Raw genomic sequence first — 16,564 nt, 5'->3', positions numbered from 1 at the left:
TATGACAAGCATTTTCTGTCTTTTTTGCTTTAAACAGGACAGGTTCTCTCCCTTCTCCACTAGTGAACAGAGTTCTGGGTGATAATGGAATATCTGTGATCTACTTCAGTCAAAATACCACAGAGATCAAACCCCAGAGCAGCAGTCTCCCCCTGTCTAAACAGCCCTGTTCCTTTAAATGATAATGAGCCACTCGCGAAGAGCAGATACTCTTGTTTCTAGCCGTTTTCACTCAGTTCTCTTTCACATGAGTGCAGCACTGTGATTGGAGAGAGTCAGATGAGTGGGTGGGGCAACTCTAAAGTCTCTGAAACTGAGGAAGTGAAGCAGAATCAGAATGACTCGTTTTATCCCATGTTTTCTGACTTAGGCAGTCTATAGAAAACTGATGGTGTGGTCTTGTTTCACAGTGTGTGAGTTGAAAGGTGTTCCAGACACAGACATAATGTACACATACACTGAACAGGGGATTTTTTTAGACTATGCCCTCTATTAACAAATCTATGATTTAGCCTTTTGTTAAAGAAGTGATTGCTCCACTCTGGAGACTCATCTATAACAGTATGGATCCAAAAAGATAGAGAGATGTGAAATATCAGGTTCTCCTAGTTTTCGAAACAGATAATCTAGAACATTGGAGAGACTTAAAGCTCATTGCTCTGGGGTTTGAAAGACTACATAGCGAGAGTGAGAGAGCTGCGGCTGTAATAGCGAGATGACATTTTGATTATGAGCCATAGAAAAGAGCTGGAGCCTTGTTCTTTAAAGTGCTCTGTAATTGGAACCCCCTTAACCTCAGCCTCTTAGAGAATACACAGCGCTCAGATTGCCAGGTTAAGGGGCTCAGCATCGGCTGAATTATTCTCTGCTTGTCGAGCTCCCCATGAAAAAACAAACACAAATTTACAGTCTCTCGAAAATCAGGTAGATTTGCATCAGCTGACCTCGAAAGCTTTCCCTTCACCTTTTAATAGATGAGGTCTGTGTAAACATTGCCTCTTTGCTACTGTGCGCTGTGCTGTTGAGTCTAGTTACCGTATTTTTTCTTGGGCATTTGCTTACAGCTAGACTGTATGTCCAGACATGTCACACCCCTCAAAATGAGCCAACTCAATTATCGTAAAATGCCAGCTTCTATCATCGCCAAAGAAACACATAAAATGAAGAGGTGTTCTGAAGCAGCAGCACATGAGCCTGTGGTAAATATGCCCAAGCTAAGTGTATGCTAGAGGGGCTTGGAGCCCCCATGTAAATCCATACAACATGACCATACATCCCCTTATCCCCAGACATGTCCTCTTGTTGGGACCAAGATTACTCAATCACCAAAAATGTCTAGAACTTGGATTTTACAACAGGTTTTCCCAGTCTGTCCCAATTCTTGCCCTAAGGTGATTATTAAAAGACTCATTTAGGCTTTTAAATATGAACATGCCAGAAAGTGTTGTTTGGAGCAATGGCATAGAAGAACCACTTTTAAAAGCTTGATTCTTTTTAAACTATTTAAAATGCATTTTAGGTGGCACAGTGGCGCAGAAGGTAGTGTCACACAGCTCCGGGGACCTGGAGGTTGTGGGTTTAATTCCCGCTCCTGGTGACTGTTTGTGAGGAGTTTAGTGTGTTCTCCTTGTGTCTGTGTGGGTTTCCTCCAGGTGACTGTCTGTGAGTAATGTGGTGTGTTCTCCCTGTGTCTGCGTGGGTTTCCTCCGGGTGACTGTCTGTGAGTAATGTGGTGTGTTCTCCCTGTGTCTGCGTGGGTTTCCTCCGGGTGACTGTCTGTGAGGAGTGTGGTGTGTTCTCCCTGTGTCTGCGTGGGTTTCCTCCGGGTGACTGTCTGTGAGTAATGTGGTGTGTTCTCCCTGTGTCTGCGTGGGTTTCCTCCGGGTGACTGTCTGTGAGGAGTGTGGTGTGTTCTCCCTGTGTCTGCGTGGGTTTCCTCCGGGTGACTGTCTGTGAGTAATGTGGTGTGTTCTCCCTGTGTCTGCGTGGGTTTCCTCCGGATGACTGTCTGTGAGTAATGTGGTGTGTTCTCCCTGTGTCTGCATGGGTTTCCTCCGGGTGACTGTCTGTGAGGAGTGTGGTGTGTTCTCCCTGCGTCTGCGTGTGTTTCCTCCGGGTGACTGTCTGTGAAGAATTTAGTGTGTTCTCCTTGTGTCTGTGTGGGTTTCCTCTGGGTGACTGTCTGTGAGGAGTGTGGTGTGTTCTCCCTGTGTCTGCGTGGGTTTCCTCCGGGTAACTGTCTGTGAGGAGTGTGGTGTGTTCTCCCTGTGTCTGCGTGGGTTTCCTCCAGGTGACTGTCTGTGAGGAGTGTGGTGTGTTCTCCCTGTGTCTGCATGGGTTTCCTCTGGGTGACTGTCTGTGAGGAGTGTGGTGTGTTCTCCCTGTGTCTGTGTGGGTTTTCTCTGGGTGACTGTCTGTGAGGAGTGTAGCGTGTTCTCCCTGTGTCTGCGTGGGTTTCCTCCGGGTGCTCCGGTTTCCTCCCACGGTCCAAAAACCCACATTGGTAGTTTGATGGATGACTCAAAAGTGTCCGTAGGTGTGAGTGAATTTGTGAGTGTGTGTCACCCTAAAGGGTGTGTTCCCGCCTTGCGCCCAGTGATTCCGGCCCCACCGCAACCCTGAACGTTATAAATAGTTTCAGACAATGAATGAATGAATGAAATACATTTCAGGTTCTTTAGAGAACAAACAATGCACAAGTGGCTTTATTTTACAATGTCTACTTTCCATTTTGGCATCTTTATTATTATTTTGTTTTTTGTTTTTTTTTAAAAAGACGTTTTTCCTTTTTTTTTTTTTTTTCTTTTTTCTGCCATGCCAAGGCTGCCTGGTTTAGATTGCCAAGCGTGCCATTTGGGAGCCATGAGAAAATGTTGCCTGAAAAACAGAACCCTTCTCCACTTGTATCCCATTTTTCTTTTGGATGCCAATAACTGTCTCCGCTCCAGAACAGAGCAAATGCAAAACCTTTTCGCTGCATTCAGCCTAGCAAACAAGCCTGTCTTCTCTGAGCATGCGATGAATAGTCCCAGTGCAGTTAAAGATGTCACCCCTGAGGTACAGAATTATTTGTACACACAGTCTGTTCCTGGGCTTTGGCTCAAGCCAAGATTTCTCTTGCCTTCCACAAGCTGTGGCTCCTAACCCCCAGAAATAGAGATCTGGAGCAAGGATGAGCGGGTTGGTTTGGTTAGGGCTTGTATAATCTCCGGGCGAAGGCCTTGGCTCAGCATGATGATGCTGCTGTGAATAATCGCTGGGAGTCTGCTGCGACTGGAGGACAGAGGGGGGTCTGCATGGAGACTTAAGTTTGGTGGGATGCAGCCTCTTACTGGCCTTCCTGTCAGTAGAGATTACACAGCTCCACTTTCAACCAAATGCAGAAATGAGAGAATTAAAGGCCCTGATACTGCGAATGCTGATGATGTCATTTGGTGGCATATTTTAATTTGAGCTGGAATCTCCACTCCATCAGGGAACTGGGTGCCAATTTTGAGAACTTGACCTACACTCCGACTAAATCAAACTGGGCAATATGTAAAAAAATCTCAGATCCAATCATCCTACTAGTTCAGAATATTTATTAGACATTAATTATACAGCTACAAAATAAAATAAACAGCACATGGTCATTAGAAATGATCATTTTCCCCCTCATATGAACAGGGCACACTTTTCTGCTCTGGGGGGATTTTCCTCCTCAACCAGGGGTCTATAAACACCTGAAAATCCATGATGCATTTCTCACCTGACATTAATATCTTCTATAAATTCAAAAAATATAATTATATGTACAAACGTAAGAAAATGTCAGAGTACAAATATAAAAAGTTAATAAACATATATATTTTTTGCAAACCCACCCCCCGCATCTACTGTGATTGTGAAGGTGCCAGAAAGCGTTGTTCTAAAAAGAACCTGTTGGTCTAAAAAGAACTTATACAAATTTTCTAAACACTGTATAATCACACAGTAAAGGTGGAATATTATGTAAAAAATAAAAAGTCTGTCCAATCACACTGCTGGACCCGCATATATGTGAAAGTTCAAAGATGAGGTTAAACACAGCAAAACAGACAAAATGAGAGCAGAGAAATAAGGGCACTGAGTTAAATCAGAGAAAATGAACATGGAGAAGAAAGAGAACTGAGCAAAAACAGCTAAAACTAGAGCTTCTGCTCCTCGCTGCTGTGCGCTCAGGTTGGGGTGAAAAGTGAGAGGCTCATTATTATTTAAAGCAACAGGTGCTAAATGAAGCCATTCTGAAGAGGGCTCTAAGACCCAGAACTTTTACCTTGTGAAAAAAGGGAGACAGTATTTTCCTCTGAACACACACAGTGGTATTGTATTCACAGTTACAGAGGGATCACTGTAGTACCACATCTGTAAGTATATTTTGTACTGCCTTTAGTTTGCTCTCATTAAATTACACGTAATGTTTTAATTATTAAACATAATACAAACAATAGTATAAACTGTCCCCTCCAGGGTGTATTCCCGCCTTGCACCCGATGATTCCAGGTAGGCTCTGGACCCCCCGTAACCCTAAATTGGATAAGGGGTTACAGATAATGGATGGATGGATGGATAGTATAAAATGAAGTTGGTGCATAGCTGTTTATGTAAGTTATACAGTGGGAATCCATCTTTAACAGTAAATACATAAGCAATTACACATTGTTGTTGTGTACCATAATCAAGTGTGTCTTTGTAGTGACATGGTAAAAATAGATTCACTCATCTGCTCATGCTACCACAGACCCAGCCCCCTGAACTCAGATCAAATCCTGCAACTCAGAAAACAACGGGGCATCTGCTGGCAGGAAACTCCAAACTGGTGGAAGTGTGTAGCCTTGCCCTTAAGCGAGGGAATGCCTCACCCCTGTGGAAATTGAACCCCAGCTCCTGAGAGACAACCATCGACTCACCAGAGGCCGTGTGCAAATGAGTTTGCACAGTTGGTAGAGCACAGGTTCCCTCTTTTTCGACTACCAGGAGCTATTCGGATTTCACGGGCTGAACCAGTGGCAGTTCAAGCTAACCTGTGGTATCCATCCACGCATGGATTTTATAAGGAAGAGTTGTACAAAGGGTTCTTTGGAGAACTTTCCAAAGCCTGGTTCTTTATTTCAGGTACATTTGAGAAAGAAAAAAAAAGTTTCTTCTACGCTGTCTATATTCCAGTTTGGGCGGGCGCAGTCCTCGGCTGGTGGTGATGTCATTCAGTGGGATTTTTTAAATGCGAGCTGTAGTTTCCACTCCGTCAGAGAACTGTTCGGGTCTATATTCCACGAGTACATTTCGGAGCAGAATGGAAACGATAATGAGCTGACAAAACAGCAAAGTGTGGCCTCCTGTTCCTAACTGTCTGTGGCAGAATCTAAAAGGGCCCAGCCCTCGCCAAACGCACCGGCGTGCATTGTAATTACAAGCAATCTCTCATGTGTCCCCATAAGGACAGTGTGCTATTATTATCCATTGAGTGTGAGGAGCAGAACGATAAGCTCAAGATTGCGCTGCCAGACGTAATGAGGTGCTGCTGCCTCACCTCCACAATAGCGGTGTATAATGAAATCCACTGACCGCTCCTATTACAGTGCCAAATGAGGAGGATTCCTGCTCTTGTTTTGGCACATGCTTCAAGCAAAGGAACCAAGAGTTAATTTAGTTTTTTTGGTATTTTCATTGATGTTCGTTACATATACACAATATTTACACAATACATTTATAACTGAAATCCACAGAGAGTCAAGTCCCCAATATAAAATTACATAATATTTTTATATAATCCATGCACACCCTCCTGTACACTGTATAATTTCTAGAAAAAAAAAATTTTTATATTGTGCTGTTTAATGAGCAATGACCAAAAAACCCCACAGCAGTGTTATCTCCTTGCCAAAACAGCCCTGTTAGGAGCAGTCAGTTCCAGCGCTTGTTCCTTTAAATGATAATGAGCCGCTTGCTGTTCACCCCGACCCTGAGTGCACAGCAGTGAGGAACAAGCAGCAGAAGTTCTGTTTTTTAACCATTTTCCACCTGTTTCTCTTTCTTCACTGTTCTTGTTTTCTTTGATTTTACTCAGAGCTCTTATTTTGTTGTGCCTCTATTACTCAGTTTAACTTCATCTCTGCGCTCTCACATAAACATGGGTCCAGTGCTGTGATTGGACAGACTCAGATGAGGAGGCAAGGCAGCTCTAAAGTCTTTGCACTCTTTGAAAGATGCAGCAGGCAGCTCATAGAAAAAATACTGTGCGGTCTTGCTTCACAATGTGTGGGTTGCTGGGATCCAGATCCTCACATTAATGCATGCGTGCACTGGAGAAGTGAATATTGTTTCTTTTTTTTCCCCAGTAATATGTCTCCAGTAAATCATGCTGAAATAAATAATTAATTTTAAAATGGCAAAACAAAATGGAGATACTAGGTTTTGTACCAGCTGTAATACGCTACGTTTTGCTAATTATAATCTAATTATGGTTTCTTTGTCATGAAACACAGCTTGTGTGTGAAGTACTGATACTATCCATGATATGCTCAGGAAAGCAAATTGTGACGAAGTGTGATATAATTCATCACAATAAATAGCATCATGTTACTCCACTATAGAACACGTTGTGTGCATAATGTGATATTAATGCAACATAATCACATAAAGCCAGCCAAGATATGAAGGGTTTTATATGCTTGTCACTTGCTGTCAGTTAATGAAGCAGATGCTTGAGCATTAGTGGCCCATGCCTATGTTTCAAAACACCCTTCAAAATCTACAAAGTGGAGACTAAAGCGAACCCTCCAGACGTTCTTATCTGTAGTGTGCGGCCATCCTCTCCAATGTTCTGGTCAAAGTTGCCTTTCCACTGGATAGGACTTGACAGATTCGCCTGTTTGTGTGTAAATGGTACTTTACGCTCTAATACTCCCAGTGATAAACGCATGGACTCATGGGACGAAAAGGGTGGAGATAAATTGCTTGGTAGTAATGGTGAGCGCTCAACACTAAAAGCCCACTACAATGGTTGCGATGGATTTCATGCTCTCACAATGGGTTCCATGTTCTTGTCAGCTGTATTGCTTCATGATGCAGTGAAGCCGCTTTGTAATCCCTGTTTAAGTAATCAATCGTCCATCGTACTCTGTGGATGACCAATTGATCATGGCAAACACTTGGGGACCTCAAGAGAAGACATGACCATACACAGCTCCCCAAAGGTGATAAACCGAAACCGGTACAATCAGGCTGTCAGAGAATAAAAAAAAAAATATATATATATATATATATATATATATATATCTTGGTACAGAGAAATGATGCCACATTATGCATCCCAAAAGTATCAATCAACACTGAGACTCACATCTTCCTCAAACAACAAAGACATCTGATATCAATTATTAATGCCTCTGCAGACAGCGCAGGTTTCACAACTGAACAAAGATGCAATAGTAATCGTTTTTTGATAGCACCTTTTGTTAAAAAAATATATCTTACACGTAAACACATCAAATTCAATCTTGGAAATGTACACACCTGCATTCAAGGACGTGTTCCAAAGCCTATAGTGTTATTAAGGCACTACAAATCATCTAAAGCACCCAGCAAATAATAAACAATTATTATTTTCATCAAAGTCTTCATCCAGTGTTCCATTAAATCCCTAAAAGCTCCTCTCTGTTTAGAGTTACAAATGTAAACTTTACTTGAAAAAATTGAAAGATAATGCCTTGTCTAAGTGGCTTAGACATAACTCAACACCTTTGGAGCATCTGTAGCCTAAGGGTAAGAGAAGTGGACTAAGGACTAGACGTTTCTGGTTTGATCTCCACAGCTGACAAGACAATTGGGGGCAGGGGAGTTATGGAACACTGCTGTCCTCCTCCTTCAACAATACCACCCATCCCTGCAGTGTGCACCAAATATAATTGGCATTCATAAAGTGTATTAAATATATTTGTGGATGTTTGTGCCAAGTTATGTCAACCCGGCAATCAAAAAGTTGATTGAATATATGTAAACCTAACCCTCCCTCCCCTAAATAACATTAAATTAGATACTAAACCCTAAACCAAACCCTAGCCCTAACACTAAACGTACGTGTAAACCTAACTCTAAATGGTTTACACAACAACATTTTGTTCTTGCCTCACTCTAACGCCTAACACCTAATCCTAAACCTAAACTTACTCCTAACTCTAAACCTAAACTTAACCCTAAGTCTGTAACACTCTCAGAACTTTTTTTTTTTTTTTTTTTTAAATCATACAGATTTTGGATGGATTTAGTAAGCAGCAACACCAGTGTGTGGGGGCATGCTTAGCAATCATAAAATAACATGTAAATGAATCACAATGTACAAGTATTATAAATATCTGGACTGAATAGTTTTAGAAATGTTTTAGTCCAGAAACTCACTCTCTCTACCCACCCCTTCACCACTGGCATGGAAGAATTAGGATTGGTTTCTTCAGTTTGTGATGTAGGAAACACTGGCTCTCTGAATCCTTATTTTCAAGAGTCAAGAGAGTTTTATTATGTACAGGACATACTATGTACAGGACATACAAAGGAATGAAATTATGTTACTCTCCTCTCCAAGATGCAGTAACATTTAACAAAAAAATAGACTAAATTCAACTAAGCTAAGTATATAAATATATGAAAGTGAACAAACAGAAGACAAGTGCAGGACATACGATACCAGCAGCTCACTGATAGACATACATGAGACAATGGGACACTGACTGAAGACAATAACCTGATTTGGAGGTAGGATAAAGGATGTACAAGGCCAAAGGTACAATGGATTTTGGAGACCTTCTTTGTAAATTCGTAGTCGCAAAGTGAAAATGCTCAGTCCCAGCACTAAGCGTTTATTTAACTCAAGATAATCACCACCACATGGCCATGTTAAGAAGTTTAAACTCTTCTGGAGGTGGTTTTTTATCACATTCAAATAAAATATACATTAGAGGTATATTAGTTCAGCTGAGCCAGATGGCAGTTCAAATACCAGAATCTTTTTCTGTTTGCATAATAGAAGACTAGACAAAAAAAAAAAAAATGATGGACTAATATTTAAGTGTAATGTCTACATTGTGTTTAAACGGCACTAATATATATATATATATATATATATATATATATATATATATATATATATATATATATATATATATATATATATATATTCCTAGGCTTAAAACAGACAGCGAGTATATATAGGTCCACTGGCATAAAAAGGCTGTCACACCACTGACTGTAGACCACTGCTGGTCCACCATCCGACCACTCAGATTACAATCAGATGTACAGGATAGAACTAATTTATAATCTCCTCAAACAGATTTTACATTCACAGAGACTTTTATTCTGGAAAACACACTAATACAAATATTACCAACCACTATGAGAGATATAATAATGAGTATAAGCCTGATATAAAATGATTATGGACTCTGTGCTGGATTAAAATGATTTACTAATCTTATTTATAAAGAATAACAAAGCAAACCCAATGAAGGAAAAAAATGTAAATTGGACCGTGAATGGAAAAGTGCTAAAATGGCAATTTGTCTAAAATTCTGTTTAATCAGCTGTGGTCCTCCCAGAAAACGCTGTGTAAAACACTAGTGGACATCCAACTTTGCCCTCAGTGGGTCAACAGTGGTCTGCCCTCTCCTTGCTATCAGTGCAGTCCTAGACTTGTATGGGAAACCACCCCATCATACAATAACTTAGGAATTAGTTTCTGAAAGTAAGTGCGTTGTGCATTGTGAAAATAACCTTGTGAAGGAAGTAATGTGAGAAATAGCACAACATTTATGCTAACTAAGCTAACAATTATATCTGAGGTTAGTTAAATGAAAATTATTTTCCCCGAAAAACCGACATGCCAGCAAAGAGTCCCAATGAACATCCAGCTTCGCACCGATAAGCTCTGGTTTTACTTTATCTGAAGAGGCAGTCTCCATTTCTCTGACACATAATCTGACACAAACACTTCCCAGTCTTCCTCAGCTCATTTTAATTATTAAAATAGAATAATGTTCATAAAAATTATAATGTAATCCAGTGTTTGTGCTTTATTTCACTGCAACAAAAACAGAATAAAACCTACAAGCTGGGAGCTCTGTGAATACATTTGCACAAGAACAATATTTAGCCACAGATAAAAATACAATTGACCCACATATCAGTGTCAGCGGCACAGTGAAGTATGTGATGGCTATGGAATTCAGACACTAGCATTTCTTAAGACATTTGTACAAACAGCAGCTGGTTATTTTAAAGTAATTGTATCATTTTCACATTCTATTTTAATTAAAAATGGGGATTGCATAGTTTTTTGACCAAATGTGCACAGTCTGGTCTAAAGAATTTTTACACATCTGTCTAAAGGACTATTCAAAGGAAATATGTACATTGTGTACTAAATATATTTCACCATTCTTAAGCATGTGGATGAAATTTCATAAAATATGCTGCATCTAGGGTGGCACGGTGGCGCAGCAGGTAGTGTCACAGTCACACAGCTCCAGGGGCCTGGAGGTTGTGGGTTCAATTCCCGCTCCGGGTGACTGTCTGGGAGGAGTGTGGTGTGTTCCTCCCTGTGTCTGCGTGGGTTTCCTCCAGGTGCTCCGGTTTCCTCCCACAGTCCAAAAACACACATTGGTAGGTGGATTGGCGACTCAAAAGTGTCTGTAGGTATGAGTGTGTGTGTTGTCCTTCCAGGGTGTATTCCTGCCTTGCACCCAGTGATTCCAGGTAGGCTCTGGACACACCGTAACCCTAAATTGGAGAAGATCCTGTGTCATTGCTACTCTGGGCTCAGCACTGCAGAAACTGCACTATGTACATATTGGAGGAGGTAGCAAAACCCCTCCCCCCTTCAACTAATTTGTATACATTTTTTAAAAATGTAGTATTTGGTTATATTGTCCGATATATGCTTAAAATATATTGAACAGATGTTTACATATGATTGACATTTCATACAGTTATTATATGAAAAAACTAAGTAATTGTAAAGGATTTTTATGCTACATTGCATGGATAATAAAATGTTGGTAAACTAAGTAGATCAAATCTCCGATCCTGCATTTAAGAAATGATTATCTATACCTATATGACTTACATCAGACATCAGCCTCCCATTGTCATATCGCTGCATCCCTATATCCTGCAGCATGCAGCACACACACGCTCCACCTGCCAACACAGAATGTGTCCAGGGCTTGTCATTGTCACTGATAGGCTGCTCAGCCTTGGACGGTGGCACAGAGAACCCCAGTAGCAGGAAAATATTTGCATTCCCTCGACTGCCATATGGAACGTGTGCGTACGAGGGCACTCGGCATCACAGCGAATCTGATTTGCATGCATTTGACACTTCACTATCCTGAAGAGCATATATTCCTTAACGGAAATAAGCAACCAATTGTGCACCGCTATAACAGCCTCCACTGTGCAAAGGAGGAGATGATGCAAAAGTTCAAAAGGAGTGTGTGCACATCTTGACAGAGTCTGGTACAGGAGCAAGAGACAAAAACCAAGCACAGGGAAAACAAAGAGCATCCTCACACAGAGCTTGAAGTGCATTATTTATTAAGGCATTAATGCTGTAAAATTTCAACCTTCATCAAGCAAAAAGGTCCATGTGAAATCAGCTTGGAAGGACTCACATCACAACATCAGTAGAATGACCAGAGCCATAGATGATTACAAAGTGCACATATAGGATAAGTCTGATACAAGTTAAACCTAATGCAAACTAGAAAACAGTAAGTAATGCATTGTCCAAATGGAGTGTAAGTAACATTCAATTGTGCATATTTTTTCCCCCACAATATAATGAAAAAGGGATGAGTTACTACACCTTATGGACTATCACTATGCGATCAGCATCCCTCACATGATTTGGACTGCACATGGTTAGAAGTGAGTGAATGGAAATAAGAGAATTAGAGATGTGAGCTGGATTAAATGAATTGTTAGAAATAAACCTTGTTATGGAACCCAAAAGCACTGCTTTGTATTTTATGTTCTCTCTCTCTCTCTCTCTCTTACACACACACACACACACACAGACACACGCACACACACACACACAATGTCAAAAGTGAATAGGAAACAAGAAAATAACCCAGCACTACATACAATCAGGCACCATGAAATATGAAATAAGGCTAAACACCAAAACTAGAGAAATAAACAAAGCTGACAAAAATCTATAAAACTTAACTAAGGGAAGGAAAAAGGACACAAGACCAGAGAGAATCATAAAACAGAGACTAGAAATTAGAGTAATAATGAGAACAAAGGCAGGATAAAAAAAATCTAGAATCTACAACTTACACAAACCAGAAGGACAGAAACAAATAAGCACTAGGAATGAAAAGCTAAAACTGAAGCCTAGACTGAAACAAGCAGCAGCTGATAGAGGAGACAAGTAATATCTAGTGATGGATCGTACTGTGCCGAGGCTTCAGAGCATGTGTCAAGAAATACACAAAGTCTTTCATGAAGCGCACATCGAGGCTGGCCTCTTTAAAGGCGTCACTGATGACGTCTGAAGCCTCAGTGGTTCAGGAAGTGGTTGGTGTGTTTGTGTAATTTACAAACCTATATGAAACTCGATGTGTATGCAAAATTTCCTCAGTATTCATAAGTACAATCCCTGTCCCATCTTTGGAAAACACTACAACAGTTCTAACATCTCATGTCCTATTGGATTTGTTTAAGTTTTTTGACCTCTGTTCCCATTACCAACACATCAAACACAGATTAGATGGGTAGATGCAAAGGATGCAAAGGAACCAGCAAATATGAGAACAACATAGAGAGCTACAAAAAAAAAAAAAAATCAATATCCAAGATATGAACCTGAAGATAAAAGGGCCACAAGACCATAACCAATAAAAAACAACACACAAACCTTGAATCACAAAACACAAATAACTGACAAAGACTGAGACCAGGAACAGGACTTACAAAGCTTTGCACAGGGTCACCAATCTTATCCACAAAAGGCCGGAGTGGCTGCAGGTTTTCATTCCAACCAAACAGAAGCCTGTATAACCGTTTAGAGAAGGAGTAGATCAGACAAGTAGAATCAGGTGTGCTCCTGCTTAATTGGAATGACAACCTGCAGCCACACTGGCCCTTTATGGGTAAGGTTTGTGACCAATGGCTTAACAAATAAGGAACATCTGTGAAAGTCACAAGAGGAGAAAGGGCGTGGCTAGTAAAGGAACACCAGGGAGAGTTAATATATGATATTGCTATCTCAATATTTCAAGATACTATGAGATGTCAAAATATTGAGATAGTAATCAAAATAGTAATAAAAAGTCAAGTTATTTTGCAGCATTTCTATTGGTCCATTCATCTTGAAAATTGCACACAATGTCAGCAAAATCTTCTGTGTAAATAATGGATTCAACCGAAAATCTAAAATATAAATGTAAATATATGTACTACTTATATGTACTTGTTCACACACACTCATCTACTGTTACTTTTAACAGGTACCTATGAATGACAGCTACACCATTTTCAGATGTTTTTTTTTTTTTGTTAGTTTCTGTTTGCAATACTTCATCTTTCAAATTTACCCTCAAATCAGAAAAAGTAGAATACACACTGTGCTAACTTTTGAATATCTTCTTGCTCCGTCAGCCGGACACACCACAGCTGTTTGATCATTACACAAATCCCCAGAGTCTCTTTCTCTTCCTCCTAGACAGTTTATTGTACCTCTTATGTTCCCTTTATACTTCATCGCCTTTTTCATGTCACTTTAAACCAGTCAACAATTCATCTCTAATGAAGCATTTTGATTCTCAGAGGGGAGTCAAGTTAGATTGATTAAGAAGTGAAATCTAAATAAGACTACCTGCCATTGGTTTAGTCCTAATCTGAGAAACGGCAGCAGAGGTTGTCTCAGTTTAGGAGGAGCTAAAATAAAGCTTTTTAGCTATATGACTGTACGTCTTCCTCTGGATCAGATTCATCTGAAGAAATGCACAGCCAGGTTTTATACCAACCAGGGTACCATTGTCTGTATAGCCCCTTTATCACATGCACAGTAACCCAGACATGTTCCGGACTTTACCTGAAGTAGCTGCATGTGTGAAAGTGAACGCCTGCAACATTTGTCAGATTTTTAATGGACTTTATACTGCTTGCTCGCTAGTAAAAGCTCCAGGTAAAGTCACAATGAGTGCATGTGTGAACAGAGCCGCAAAGGTCCCGGAGTATCTCCCGCAAGCACTGTCCAGTACCAAAAAGCATGTGGAACATTTCCCACTTTGGGAACAACTCTGGCACTAAAAATCTGCATGTGTGAAAGGACCACTTTTCTGGACCTGATGCACTAGAGTTTATCTGAAGTTCATATGTCAAAGAGACTTATTTAGCAGCTCATTCTCATTGTTGTTGTTTACAAGCAGTCCTTCAGAAACTTCACTATTTTTGGTTTGTAATATTTTGCTAACTATTTAATCCCTATGATCTCATTGGAGTATTCTGCATGTAAGTGTTTGAGATCTTTTTTTTTTTTTTAATTCTGACACTTACTCTTATTAAAAAGCTCACCAAGTTAAATTTCTGTCTCTTTCAACTCCTCCTCTGTTACCTCAAGCTGTGCAGAGGCTTCTGGTTTAATGACCATTAGAGGTTTAATGACCAGTGCCATCAAATCAAAAGAACACACCAACAGGGACAAAACTCTGAGCTCTCTAATCTAAGAGCAGGAGCTTTTTGTGAAAGAGAAAATGACCCTGTGTCACTTTGATTTTAAGCATCAAAGCTTTGACTTTTTGAGAATATTTCATTCTTTATCTCATGCTGATACTCCGAAATCTGTTGGTGCAGATAATTTAGAGCCACATCAGCTAGAGGACATATTCTCAGATTTTTAATCTAGTTCTAGATTCTGGACTAATTCCTAAAGTATGTAAAGCTGCTAAATTCATAAATATGGGGTCATTAGTGCCTGAAATAGTAATCGATCAACTTCAAAATTCTGAGGCCTAACAAATGTGTTAGAATCATTCATAAATGATCAGCTATGATGCATTTTAGTTTACTCCGCTGGATTTTAAAACCATACCTGCCTAGTTATATAATAATTACGTGTTTCTCCTTAATGTAAGCTCCACAAATTTGAGGGGGGTTTTACAGGGTGACCATATATTGGTCTTCAAAAAGAGCACAGTGTGGAAACACAGACACCCATCATCGTTAGGATGTTGTGGCTGGGGGATTTCAAGTACACTAATTTGTAAGTCGGTGACAATGTATGACACAAAACAAAACATGCTTTTACATTACGTTTTTTATTTTATTTTATTTTACATTTAAACATTTTTAAAAGTATAATATGTATAAATCCACATAGAGAACGTGTTGACTAGAAACACCTAAGTCAATGTGAAATCTTGTGCAAATGTGAAAATGTCAGCAAGATGTATTTTTCACATCCCAAAAAGAAGTCATGTTTGGGAAAAGAGGACTATGGTCAGCCTATTTTATACCCTTCCAGCCCACACTTAGCATTAGACATGGAGAATATAAGCTCATGTGCAGCCGTTCCAGAGTGTTTGCTGTATTTTTCTCTGGAGATTGCCCAAACTGTCATTGTCACAGGTGTCTACAAACCTTTGGACACACCGTGGATTTACACTTAAGCTAATGTTAACTAGGTGCACATACATAAAAATACACTTGCATATAAGAAGACGAGTCTTCATCTACAAACAATGTTGTACAGGTTAGCTCTAGTGTTAGCGCATCTGAAGAGGTAGCCTCTGGTGTTCTTACATGAAATCCCACCAATCTCCCCTTGCAGTTTTTGAATATTAATGCTACCATATGGCACATGCTCATGTGAGGGCACTCTGCATCACAGTGTATCTAATCTGCATGCCTTTGACACTCGACCACCTTAATGAGCCTATACTGCTTAATAATAATATGCAACACATAGTGCACTGGGCATCTTAATGAACCTGTATTCTAAAACAGAAATAAGTCTGACATGGTGTTATGAATATGGGCAGAGTTCAGAGTTCATCAGACCAATAGAGAAAATGACTCAGCATTAATTTTATTTCAGACATCAAAGCTTTGTTCAAAACAAACTTCAAAACCAGAGGAACCTGAGGTCATTAGCCAGTCATTGCTTTGTTTTTTTGTTTTTTATCTCAGTCCTAAGGGTCAGACCATCTGTAATGAGGTTTTAAAGAATCACCTCATCTCTCTGTATCTGTATTCTCAAACCGCACTCATTCAATCCTCGGCAAACGGCACAAAGCAGACTGTGTCCAAGATTGGAAAAGATCTTCAGATGGTCAGACGTTGAACACCATTAACTGGCAGGCAAATTATCAGCTATTTACGTCGCTAAACTGAGAGAAAAGCCGAATCTCCGGCAAACAGCAACAGATTGCGCTCTCTTTGCCAAGAGCCTTGGACAAAAGGCGGTATACAATCACTGCAACAGTATCGCTTTCATCACTCTTCTGATTTTTTCTTTTGTCCTGCACTGAGCCCAAGAAAA

General features: G+C 40.1%; 1 protein-coding gene across 1 annotated transcript in view; it reads right to left on the bottom strand.

Moving 5' to 3' along the window:
* Positions 1-16,564, bottom strand: part of cntn3b (contactin 3b) — a 122,851-nt gene that overhangs the window by 100,602 nt on the left and 5,685 nt on the right. The window lies entirely within an intron of this gene.

The sequence above is a fragment of the Hoplias malabaricus genome, chromosome 3 (assembly GCF_029633855.1).
Source record: "Hoplias malabaricus isolate fHopMal1 chromosome 3, fHopMal1.hap1, whole genome shotgun sequence".
NCBI lineage: Eukaryota > Metazoa > Chordata > Actinopteri > Characiformes > Erythrinidae > Hoplias > Hoplias malabaricus.
The sequence above is the reverse complement of the archived record's forward strand: the minus strand, read 5'-3'. Positions and strand labels throughout refer to the sequence as shown.